Consider the following 12,430-nt stretch of genomic DNA (forward strand, 5'->3'; position numbering starts at 1 on the left):
AAGTAGCTGCAATTGTATAAGAATATATACTTCAAGATAAAGAGCATGTTTTGATTATTTTATCACATTGAAATTAAACTTTAGCTTCTGTAGAAAAAGAGGTATTTTAATTCACTTTCTGGTGTTTTTTCATTGTTCACATGAAAGGAAATCTAGAAGACATTTTAGTATGGTGATCTTGAAATGTTGCTCTATACGTGCACTGAAAATACTTCTACTTCTTAACTACATACACATACTTAACTTTTAGTTTTCATTTCATGATTGACAGTAGGAATGAATAATGAAATACTTAAATATTTAGTGCATTGTGGTATGATTAGTGTACAATATCAATAAAAGCAAAAATAAAAACCAACAGGCAAGTATCAACATACATAGGTATAAAAATTTCAACATAAGTCACCACCAGCACAGCAGTGCTGCACCGCAAACACCTGTTCGCCCGCCCCATCCCGTCCGCCCAGTCCTCGGACTTGTTCCAACAATCTGTTAAAACATGGTGGGTTACCATGCAGTTATAGGCATGCAGAGACATGCCTCACCGGAGGATATCAAAAAGGCATATTGGAAACTTGCACTAAAGTGACATCCAGATAAAAATCCTGAGAATAAAGAAGCAACAGAGAGAAAATTCAAACAAGAAGCTGAGGCATATGGTGTTATAAGATGCTAAAAAAATGGGACATCTATGACAAGTATGGTAAAGAAGGCTTAAATGGTGGAGGTGGAGGTGGAAGTCATTTTGACAGTCCATTTGATTTGGCTTCACATTCCGAAACCCAGATGATGTCTTCAGGGAATTTTTTGGTGGAAGGGACCCATTTTCCTTCAACTTCTTTGAAGACCCATTTGAAGACTTTTTGGGAACTGAAGGGGTCCCCAAAGAAGCAGAAACTGAGGTGCAGGCTCGTTTTTTTCCACTTTCAGTGGATTTCCATCATTTGGAGGTGGATTTTCTTCATTTGATACAGGATTTACTTCATTTGGGTCACTAGGTTACGGTGGCCTTACTTCATTCTCTTTTACGTCATTTGGTGGCAGTGGAATAGGTAACTTCAAATCTATATCAACTTCTACCAAAATAGTAAATGGGAGAAAAATCAATGAAAAAAGAATTAGGGAGAATGGTCAAGAAAGAAAAGAAGTTGAAGAAGACGGCCAGTTTTACTCAGCCACAAAAAACAATGAAATCATGTTATTTGCTGTTGAATGGATGGAACTGGAGAAAAACATGCTAAGTGAAATAGACCAGGGCTGGGTATGTGGCTCAAGCGGTAATGCATGCTGTGCGGGGCGCTGGGTTCAATCCTCAGCACCACATAAAAATAAAATAAAGATGTTGTGTCCACCGAAAACTGAAAAAATAAATTTAAAAAAAGGAAGAAATAGACCAGACTCAAGAAGTCAAGGGCCAAATGTCTTCTCTCATATGCAGAAGGTAGGCCAAAATAAAGGGAAAAAGTGTGTGTGAAAATCCCATGAAAATAGAAGGGAGATCAGTGGAATGAAGAAAAGAATTTCCGGGAGAGGGATGGGAAAAGGGATAAATGGTGGAATGAAACTGACCAAATTATCCTATGTATGTATACAAATATACCAGAGTGAATTTACCTTTAAGCATATCTATAATGCCCTGATTAAAGGGAAAAACTATAAATAAATAGAAGAAAGTTTGCTAGAACAGAGAAAAGGGAATGGGGGAGGGAAAAGGGGAAATACTGGGGACTGAATTGGAGCAAATTATATTCCATGCTTATAGAAATATGTCAAAATGAATCCCAATGTTATGTACAACTATACTGCACTAATAAAAATTTTTAAAAGTTATTCTACAAGTAAAATAAATAAATGACTCTGGTATATTAACTTTAAAACGTAAGAATCTCAATTTCCTATGGCAGTTCTATGATTGAATCTTTATGTATAATGAGAGTAATATTCATGTAGTGTTTCCTAAAGCTTTGAATGTCAAATCGTTTGATTGTTTGAGTGGATTGATTTGAGGCAGAGGCATTGCTTAGAAATGTCAGTGCATGTCCTCAATCAATCAACAAGTACATGAAAAAATGCTCAACATCGCTAGCAGTCAGAGAAATGCAAATCAAAACCACCCTAAGATACCATCTCACTCCAGTAAGATTGGCAGCCATTAGGAAGTCAAACAACAACAAGTGCTGGCAAGGATGTGGGGAAAAGGGTACATTTGTTCATTGTTGGTGGGACTGCAAATTGGTGCAACCAATTTGGAAAGCAGTATGGAGATTTCTTGGAAAGCTGGGAATGGAACCACCATTTGACCCAGCTATTCCCCTTCTGGGTCTATTCCCTAAAGACCTAAAAAGAGCATGCTACAGGGACACTGCTACATCCATGTTCATAGCAGCACAATTCACAATAGCAAGACTGTGGAAGCAACCTAGATGCCCTTCAATAGACGAATGGATAAAAAAAAAATGTGACATTTATACACAATGGAGTATTACTCTGCATTAAAAAATGACAAAATCATAGAATTTGGAGGGAAATGGATGGCATTAGAGCAGATTATGCTAAGTGAAGCCAGCCAGTCCCTAAAAAACAAATGCCAAATGTCTTCTTTGATATAAGGAGAGTAACTAAGAACAGAGTAGGGATGAAGAGCATGAGAAGAAGATTAACATTAAACAGGGATGAGAGGTGGAAGGGAAAGCGAGAGAGAAGGGAAATTGCATGGAAATGGAAGGAGACCCTCAGGGTTATACAAAATTACATACAAGAGGAAGTGAGGGGAAAGGGAAAAATAATACAAGGGGGAGAAATGAATTACAGTAGAGGGGGTAGAGAGAGAAGAGGGGAGGGGAGGGGAGAGGAGGGGGGATAGTAGAGGATAGGAAAGGCAGCAGAATACAACAGACACTAGTATGGCAATATGTAAATCAATGGAAGTGTAACTGATGTGATTCTGCAATCTGTATACGGGGTAAAAATGGGAGTTCATAACCCACTTGAATCAAAGTGTGAAATATGATATATAAAGAACTATGTAATGTTTCGAACAACCAACAATAAAAAAAAATGTCAGTGCATCATCAAAAAGCATTCATTCTGCACTTCATGTAGTATTATTTTAGAGACTATACGAGTGAACTATATTAGTACCCAGAGGAATTTTAAAATCTAAATTTAAGAATATTTCTTATAGCTAAAAAAAAAAATTGAGATAAAATTTTTGCCGCAGCCCGGATGCAGCAAAATAACCGGGGGGGGGGGGGGGTGACATTGATACAGCAGGAGTACATTGATACAGCAGGAGTGGGAGAGCCCTTTATTGTAGGACAGGAGGGGTATATATACATTCCACACAGCTTATCTTAATTAACATAAACTAGATACAGCAGTCAACAAATAAGGAATCTCCATACTTAATGGCTCGCTGGCATTACTTCACAAACCACTCCCTCTGGCAAAATGCCAGGCGCCATCCAGACTTGTTTACAGATCCTAACAAATTTTCAGTATGAACCTAATTTGAACAAATAAATTCCATTTTTGTGGAAATTTTTTTTTAAAAAAATCTAGTTAGATAACAAATAAGTTATTTGTCTAAAGGTTCCTTAGATGGTAGGATTTTATTTATTTATTATTTATTTATTTGGTATTGGGGATTGAACCCAAGGGTGCTTAACCACTGAGCCATATCCCCCAGCCTCTTTCTATTTTTTTATTTTGAGACAGTGTCTTGGTAAATTGCTTAGGGCCCTGCTAAGTTGCTGAGGCTGGGCTTGAACTTGGGATCCTCCTGCTTTAGTCTCCTGAGTTACTGGGATTATAGGAATGTACCATCACATCTGGAGATGGTGAGATTTTACAAAATCGCTTTTGACTATTGGTCTTTTTTTCACTAAACACCTCTAATTGTAACAGTAGTAGTATTCTATCTAAAAAAATTCAAGCAGAGACAGAATTGAAGGATATTAAGCGTTCCTCTAAGTCTCACAAAGTAGATTCTCAATAAAGTTTGTTCAATGAAGAAGTCAAAGCCAGATATAATTTTAGAAACTAGTTTGAACATTGTGAGAGATTATTTTATTTATATATTTATTACTCAATTTAGTAGGCAAAGTGTTGATGACATGGATAAATTACTTTTTCTATTATTTGATCACAGAGAAACATGGCACTCTTATTTTGTTTGTAATAAATATGCACAGTAAATGCTACTAGTGTACTCTGAAGGTATATTAGCTAGGATAATACTAAATCTTTCTAAAACTGTGAATGTTTTAGTTATAATGCTCTTAAAAACTTTTGACAATTCTAAACAATGGATTATCTACTCCTAATCTCAACTTTTTGAAATCTTCCCAATCAATTCAGAATTTTAGTGGGCATATGTTCTCCAAGACAAATTCAAAGTTATTGTGGACTGTTATATCAGGTTGTATATTTTCACTTAGTTTTTTTTAAGTCTGTTTTGTAAGGTTTAAATTCTACTTCTATAGGATTCTGTTACAATTAAACAACATATTTATCTCAGATTCGTGCTCTTGATTTTGATCTATTTAAAACGAAAAAAGAGGGTCAGAAAGTGAGAAATTGCCAGTGTTGTGAATTCTGCCTTTGACATTCTTTCATATGAAATAATGAAAAATATTTTCCCAAAGTTCAGGTGGGCATGGATTTCACTTTCTCACTGTAGTTTGCCCAAAATACAACATAATATGACTCATATGTGAGTACTTCTGCCAATAGATAAGCATATATTCCATGAGAATAAGTCCCTGTGAACTCTAGAGATATACTGAAGCATCTCCCATATCCAAAAGATGCTAGTAGCTATGGTTTAATAAGAGCTAACTTTACAGTAGGCACTGAAAAAAGATTAAAAAACCATTTAAATAGTTCCTATTTTATCATCATCATCCCTATTTTGCAATTAATAAGAGAGATACATGTTTTCTTTGGTTATATTGGGTCGAGAAATTTCAGTAAACCTTTATTGAGAAGCATTTAGAAATCAATATCTGTATTGTACATTGTTCCTCTTTCAGAGTATTGATTTAAAGTATGCCTGTTCCACACTCCCAAATTCAATGTACAGATTCAATGCAATCCCCATCAAAATACCAATGACATTCTTCACAGAGTTAGGAAAAAACAGTCCTAAAATTTATTTGGAAGAATAAAAAATTCAGAGTAGCCAAATTACTTCTAGGCCAATAAAGCAATGATGAAAGAATCACAATGCCTGAATTCAAATTATGATACAGAGGTATAGTAACAAAAACTGCATGGTACTGTTATAAAACAGACACATATCAATGATTCAGAATAAAGACACAGAGACAAATCCACACATCTCTAGTTATCTGGTCCTTGACAAAGATGCCAAAAACATACAATGAAGAAAAGACAGCCATTTTAATAAATGGTGCTAGAAAACTGGCTATCCCTATGTAGAAAAATGAAACTACATCCTTACCTCTCACTCTTAAAAAAAACAATTCAAAATGGATCAAAGACTTAGGAATTAGACCAAAGACTGTGCAACTCCTAGAAGAAAACATAGGGTCAACACTCTAGCATATAGGCACAGCCAAGGACTTCCTCAATAGGACCCCCAAAGCTCAGGAAATAATGCCAGGAGTTAATAAACAGATGGCATCATATTACAAAGCTTCTGCACAGAAAATGAAACAATTAGGAATGTGAAGAGAATACCTACAGAATGGGAAAAAAATCTTTCTAGCTACTTTTCTGACAAGGATTAATGTCTAGAATATACAAAGAGTTCAAAAAACTTTATACAAAAATGTTAAATAACCCAATTAATAAATGGGCAAATGAATTAAACAGATACTTCTCAAAAGAATAAATACAAATGATCAACAAATGTATGAAAAAATATTCAACATCATTAGCAATTAGGAAAATGAAAATCAAAACTACACTGAGATCTCATTTCACACCAGTTGAATGGCAGACATCAATAATACAAAGAATAATAAATGCTGGAAAGGATATGGGGAGAAAAGAACACTTTTACACTGTTTTTGGGAATTAGTACAACCACTATGGAAATCAGTACAGAGGTTCCTCAAGTACTAGGCATGGGACCACCATATGACCCAGCTGTACCACTTCTTGGCATTTATCTGGAAAAATTAAAGTTAGCATACTATAGTAATGCATGAATACTTAAGTTTATAGCAGCACAATTCACAACAGTCAAACTGTGGGACCAGCCTAGGTGTTCATCAATGGTTGGATGGCTAAAGAAAATGTGGTATATATAAACAATGGAGTTTTATTAAGTCAGAAAAAGATGAAATTATGTCATTTTCAAGAAAATGAATGAAACTAGAGACCATTATGTTAAGTGAAAGTCAAACTCAGAAAGTCAAGGGCTGTATGTTTTCTCTCATATGCAGAAGCTAAAGAGGAAAAAGGAAAAGAAAGGTGTGTGTGTGGGGGGGTAGGGATCTCATGAAGATCAAAGGGAGATTAGTAGAAAAAAGGGATTAAGGTGTGAGAGGAGTGGAATGAGGGGTAAGTTCTAGGGAGTAATATTGGCCAAACTGTTATATTGTGTGCATGTACAAATAATGTATAACTATTATCATTATGTATAACTGTAATGTACCAATAAAAATTAGGGAAAGATAAAAAATAATAAAATAAAAATAAGAGTATGCCAATTAGTTTATTTTAACAAAATTTTGTCTTGTATGGTAGGTTCCAAAATATGACCACAAATTCCTCCCAACCCAGTATGCAATTTCTGTTAAGAGATTTTGCTGTTTTGCTGTTCTTGTTAGAAATAGAATCTATGTCCCCATTCTTCCATTCGGGCTGTAATTGTTCAACAAAATGAGATGAAGTGATGTTACAGCACCTCCTTAACCACCTGAAGTAGCTTTGCAGCATTCCTCTTGCTTTTTTGGAACACTGTCCTGAGACCACCATGGGATGGAGTCCCCTAGTGTGCTAGAGAATTAAAGGGAACAACAGTGTGTTATTTTTAAAACCAGGAAATTTCTCATATGTTTTGCCAGACTCTAAGTTTTTAGAAGTCTTAAGTAATTATATGCTCTTTCATAGGCCATTAAGCAGTAATAAAAGAGTCATCCCTTCCCCTGGGCAAATTTAATGTGTTAGTTGTTTTGTTAGAATTACTACATCCAATGGACATCATAGTGAAAGCAGCTGAAACTGCACAGATTATCATACCTCTTTTCTCTGTTTTTATTTTTCATGGGAAATGTTTGTTGCTGTAATATACAGCTCCCATCCCTGGTTTATGCATAGACCACTGGTTTATGCATGCCTACCTGCTGAGGTGGCTGTGCAAAACACAAGAAACCTATGCCCTGTCACATTGAATGTAGGAATGTAGGCTTCTCCGCTGATTCCCTCCACTCTGCCATCTCTGACTTGTTTTCCTCTTTTCCAATATGCATAGAGAGCTGCTTAACAATTCTAGGCATAAGAAAGTGTATAGATGCTAAAAAGGAATCCATTCTAGTGCCTAAACCCCTAAACCCTTCTTTCAGTAAGGGGGTACCAATTCTCTCTTGAGGAGGGAAGAAAGCAAACAGCCATAGGGTTCCCTCTTCCAGGTCCAAGTCTCACAACTCTGAGGACTGATTATCTATTCCTCTCTTCCTTACTTCTTAGTCTTCTGTAATGTGGACTAGGACTCAAGGAAGCACAGGTACATTGTGGGCAGAGGGGCCAGTGGGCCTCCAATTGCATTCATTTCTCTCTAGAAATGTGATACTTGATACCTTTATGTAAGCAACCAATTTTGGCCAAAGGAAAGTTCTCTTCAACATTATCTTACATTGTGAAGGGCAATTCTCAAATGACATTTTTGTTTTTGCCATTGCACTAAAATACTGTAATTAATGTGATGTTTTTCTTACTTCTAGACTTCTTTCACAAATGACTGATTCCCAAGTGTTTATTTCTATACTTTGGTTTGTATTTTAAAGTTCAAAAATCTTTTTAAAATCCTACTTTCAAATATTTATGAACTTCTGCTTAAATGACTTTGCACTTGTTGAAATATTTGCTATATGTGTGGATGCCTAAATAGAATTATTAAAAAAAAAACATATTTGAGATATAGCTTAGGACAGCTTTATTTTAGCCTATAGGATGGCTCAGTTTCCTAAACTAGGCATCTATGTGTATTAGCACTCAGGAACGCAATGACAACAAAAGCCAACCACGAACTATTTTAATCATCATGAATCCTTTGTAGTTTTATATGTTGCATAAATAGAAGTGCAACTAAATATCATTAATTCTGATTCTGATCATATTATCCTGTAGTAGCAAGTTGGTTTAAGTAAACACTATAGTCAAAATGTTTTGTTGCTCCAGAGAGAAAACTGTTAAATTATTAAGCTTTTTGATTTTTTGGTTGCTAGAACAGTGTGGTTTATTCAGTGATCTCAACTTCTAAAGAACTGATTCTTAAACTTGAATATTTAATAGAACACTTCAAGAAGATGAGCAGCCACATCCAAAGTGTTTGCTATTTTACTTTCAGGGCCTATGCTGAGTGATGCTTGAGTCAGTCAATCAACCAACCAATCAATATTAGAATAATTATCTCTTTCAATTTTGTCTAGTCATTATTTTTGGTTTGTAAGCAAATAAGCTACAAATAAGCAAATAAGCTACAAAAGGAATGATTACATTGGCCAAACTTATTTGTTCCCTTTTGTAGATGACATTTCTTCAATTCCTCATCTATTATTCATTTATAGTTTTCTTTCATATCAGAATGCTTTCGCTGGGTTACAGGAGAGAACAGAAAGGCAGTCGCTGGGTTCGTAATATTTGTCTTTACCTAATTATCCCTGGTAATCATAACCATAACCAGAGAAACCAAACAATAAATACAATGATATATAATAAGTGTTAAATTCTAAGAAACTGAAGGAGTTACATAGTATCTTGGGGTTTGGCAGGAATTATTTTTTTCTGCTTTAATGATCATAAAGTAATCACACAATTTTAGTATCTTTATTTCATTAATTCAACAAGTAATTATTGAAGACAAGCCTCTATCAAATATTCAAGAGACAACAGGGTGCAAATACAGGCAACTTCTCTGCTTTCAAGGTGGTAATAGATGAGTTTGGAAGAGAAATCATAATCCAACAATATCCTAGATATGTGCAAAAACTCGTAATGATGACAAATGGTTTTCATCCTGTGTACATTCATTTTCATGGTGTCTCACATTCAAACGCTATGTCCTTGAGATGGATCATAGGGGCTTTGTGCTTACTCCTATAACCCTTTAATCAATCACCCAGAATATAAGAGACATTCAGAGGACTTAGTAAACCTAATGAATTCCAGTGACAAAACCTCGACTCTGTCATCAAACTAAATCTACTGTTCCCTCAATTACACGGATCATTGCTTTGGCTCTCCACCTAGCTAGAGTGGCAGACATCTTTACTACTTAAAATAAGATAAAATCAGATGTAGTCATTTATTAAAGATTTATGAAAGAGATCTTTCTTATATACCCCCAAATCTGGATTAATTTTGCAAAAGAAAAATTAAAGGAAAAATAAATATGTTTCTTAAAAACTAAGACAGTTTATGACAATTCGTAGCATATATTAAATTGTGGCATACCTAGAGCAGTAACTTGTTTGAAGTAAAATGGTAATTTTGGATAATAAGAAAATGTTACTTATAAAAATATTATAGCCCTAAGATTTCTCATTCTTTGAATTTGTTAAGCTATTAGTGTCTGTAGTTGAGGTGTCCATCTCCACAATTTAAAAGTAAGTATGTATGAATCTGAATGAGGAAAAAATACTTGAATAGACAATTCTCAAAAAGAACACATACAAATGGCCATCAGGTATATGAAACAATGCTTGTCATCATTAATTACCAGGCAAATCTAAACCACAAGAAGATTTCTCCTCATATCCCTCAGAATTGCTGTGACTAAATAGACAAAAGATAACAAATACCGATGAGTATGTGGAGAAAATGGATTCCTTACATAGTGTGTACCTTACAATGTACCTAGACTTACTGTCATGATTCAGCAATTCTGTTTCTAAGAATATATCCAAAGGAAATGAAATCAGAATCTCAAAATGATATCTGCACTCCCCTATTCAATGCAGTGTTATTCACAACAAGAATTTTCAATCTACTTAAGCGTCAATCAATGGAGAAGTGCATCCATATATCTATATTGGAATATCATTCAGTCTTAAAGAAGAACATTTTGCCATTGGTGCCAACATTTGTGAACCTACAAGACACTAATGCCTAGTAAAATAAGTCAGGCAAATAGGTCAAATTTTACTGCAGGATCTCACATAAATGTAAGACCTCAAGAAATCAAATTCACAGATTTTGTGAGAGTAGAATGATGGTTGCCAGGGCCTGGGGACAAGGGAAAATGGGTATATTTTTTCAAAGGATACAAAGCTTCAGTTATGCAAGATGAATAAATTCTAAAGTTCTAATATAAACATGGTGACTGTAGATCATACTGTAGCATATACTTGAAATTTGCTAAGAGAGTTGATCTTAAGTGTTTTCACCATAAAAGAAGAAGAAAGAATGAAAGAGAGGAAGGAAAGAGGGAGAGAAGGAAAGAGAAAGAAGAAAAAGATTAGGGAAGGCAAAGAAAAGAAGAAAAAAACAGAAAATGGTAACTGTGTGGTGATACACGTTAGTTTGTGACACTAACTTTGCAACATATATCCATATCAACATCAAGTTGTACAACTTCATTATATACAAATTTTATCATTTATATCTCATTAAATCTGAAGAAAAATTAGAGAAATGGGTTCAATTCATATTGAAGTGTAGATGGTAGAAACATTTTACTGTGATTGTTACTTGTGTGGATAGATGCATTTGCATTCTCTGTTTTTACTGATTAGGTGCTATTTTAAAGAAATTGTCATGTTAAATTTTCCAAAACAAATAGAGCAGCAGACTTAATTCAATTCCATAATTTCTAGAAAAATTAGATTCAATTTCAAGAACATTGTACTTTGGCCTTTCTTAGTTATTAATCTTTCTAATTCATTTTTAAAAAAAGCGTTCTGGTTGTAGGAGAATACAGTCACTCAATTAGAAATGGTTTTGAATGTTAATATTATGTGATGGATTTTAATTTTATATGTAATTATAAAGCACAACATGTAGAGATTTCTGAGGAGAGAGGGGCATTTCTTGAGCGCTCCACTGGCTTCTCGAGGAGAGAGAGCTGCGCCTTGGCTCCACTCCGGATAGGGCCGAACCTCCAAGGGCCAGGTCTGGAGCTGAGGACTGGCAGGGGCTACAAGCATTCCGGAGGCGCTGAGCAAAGTGAGAGGGTGGTGGTGGAAAAGAAAAGTGGTCCGTGAGATGAATTGGATTTATCCTGAGTACCCGCAACAGAAAGAAGTCAGTAGGGCTTATAGAACTCAGAGCACTGGAATACTATTGAAGTCGCTTGAAGGTGTTACAATGAAGGAAAGACCTGCTCCTGAATCTGCCAATTTCCCTCTGAAGAGACTACCAATTTCTGTCACTGAAAAAGTAAACTACTGTTTGTCAGCTTCCCTGTGGAGAGGACTCGGTGACAATTCACTCTGGAGTAACCCAGCTACCATGTTGTAGAAATCCTCGACAATCCTGTAGAAAAGCCTTCATGCGAATGTCAGAATTTTTAACATCATATGATTTTGTTGAAGAAGATTTAAATGTCATAAGAAACCTCCTCCACCTTCCCTGGAATTCAGTGCTCTTTGTAAGGCCAATTTTCTTTTGCTCTGATTATCTTAGCTTCTCTCTGCTCACCAATAGCCAGATTTGATCCAGACAATTGTAGATAATCTAGGATATGCAGAGGAAGTAGACACCACATTTTTTAGACTTTAATGACTTTCCTCAAGCGTAAAATGTCCCTTTCTGGATTACTGAGCTCAGTTCCAAGTAGCATCATGGTATTGGGGAAGGTTGGAAATGACAGGAAAAGAGGCTGAGCGAGTTGCCTTCTCCTTGCACTTTGGGTTCCTAAGCTTGCTCTGCCTGTAGAACAGTTCTGAACTCTCATGCTGACTTCCTTATTCTTCATTCTAATCTTTGACCTTGCTTTTTTACTTTTTACCTCTGTTTTCTTTGTTTACAATATTTCAGTAACATCATCATAGAACTATTTTTGAAGAGGAAATGTACAATAATTAATGTGAAAAATAAACAACATGTTTTTCTTCTAAAAAAAAGTACAACATGTACACAGTAAAATTGTAAAATTTTGAGCATTCTAAGAATGAAAAAACTCTATGTTCCTCTCTTTGTACCACTTTATTTGTAAGAGGTAATTATAATTTATTTCTAAGAGGTAACTATAATTAGTAGTTTAGTGAGTAGTATGTTTCTAGACCTTGTTCTAAATATT

General features: G+C 35.1%; 1 pseudogene across 1 annotated transcript in view; it reads left to right on the plus strand.

Annotated features, from left to right (window-relative positions):
* Window positions 1–412: 412 nt before the first annotated feature.
* LOC308653172 (dnaJ homolog subfamily B member 6-like) overlaps window positions 413–12,430 on the plus strand; it is a 55,283-nt pseudogene continuing 43,265 nt past the window's right edge. Inside the window, exon 1 of the transcript in view lies at window positions 413–1,197. The product of the transcript in view is annotated as a dnaJ homolog subfamily B member 6-like (transcript). The remainder of the gene's footprint in view (window positions 1,198–12,430) is intronic.

This window comes from Spermophilus citellus (genome assembly GCF_964194105.1).
Source record: "Spermophilus citellus genome assembly, chromosome: 1".
Lineage (NCBI taxonomy): Eukaryota > Metazoa > Chordata > Mammalia > Rodentia > Sciuridae > Spermophilus > Spermophilus citellus.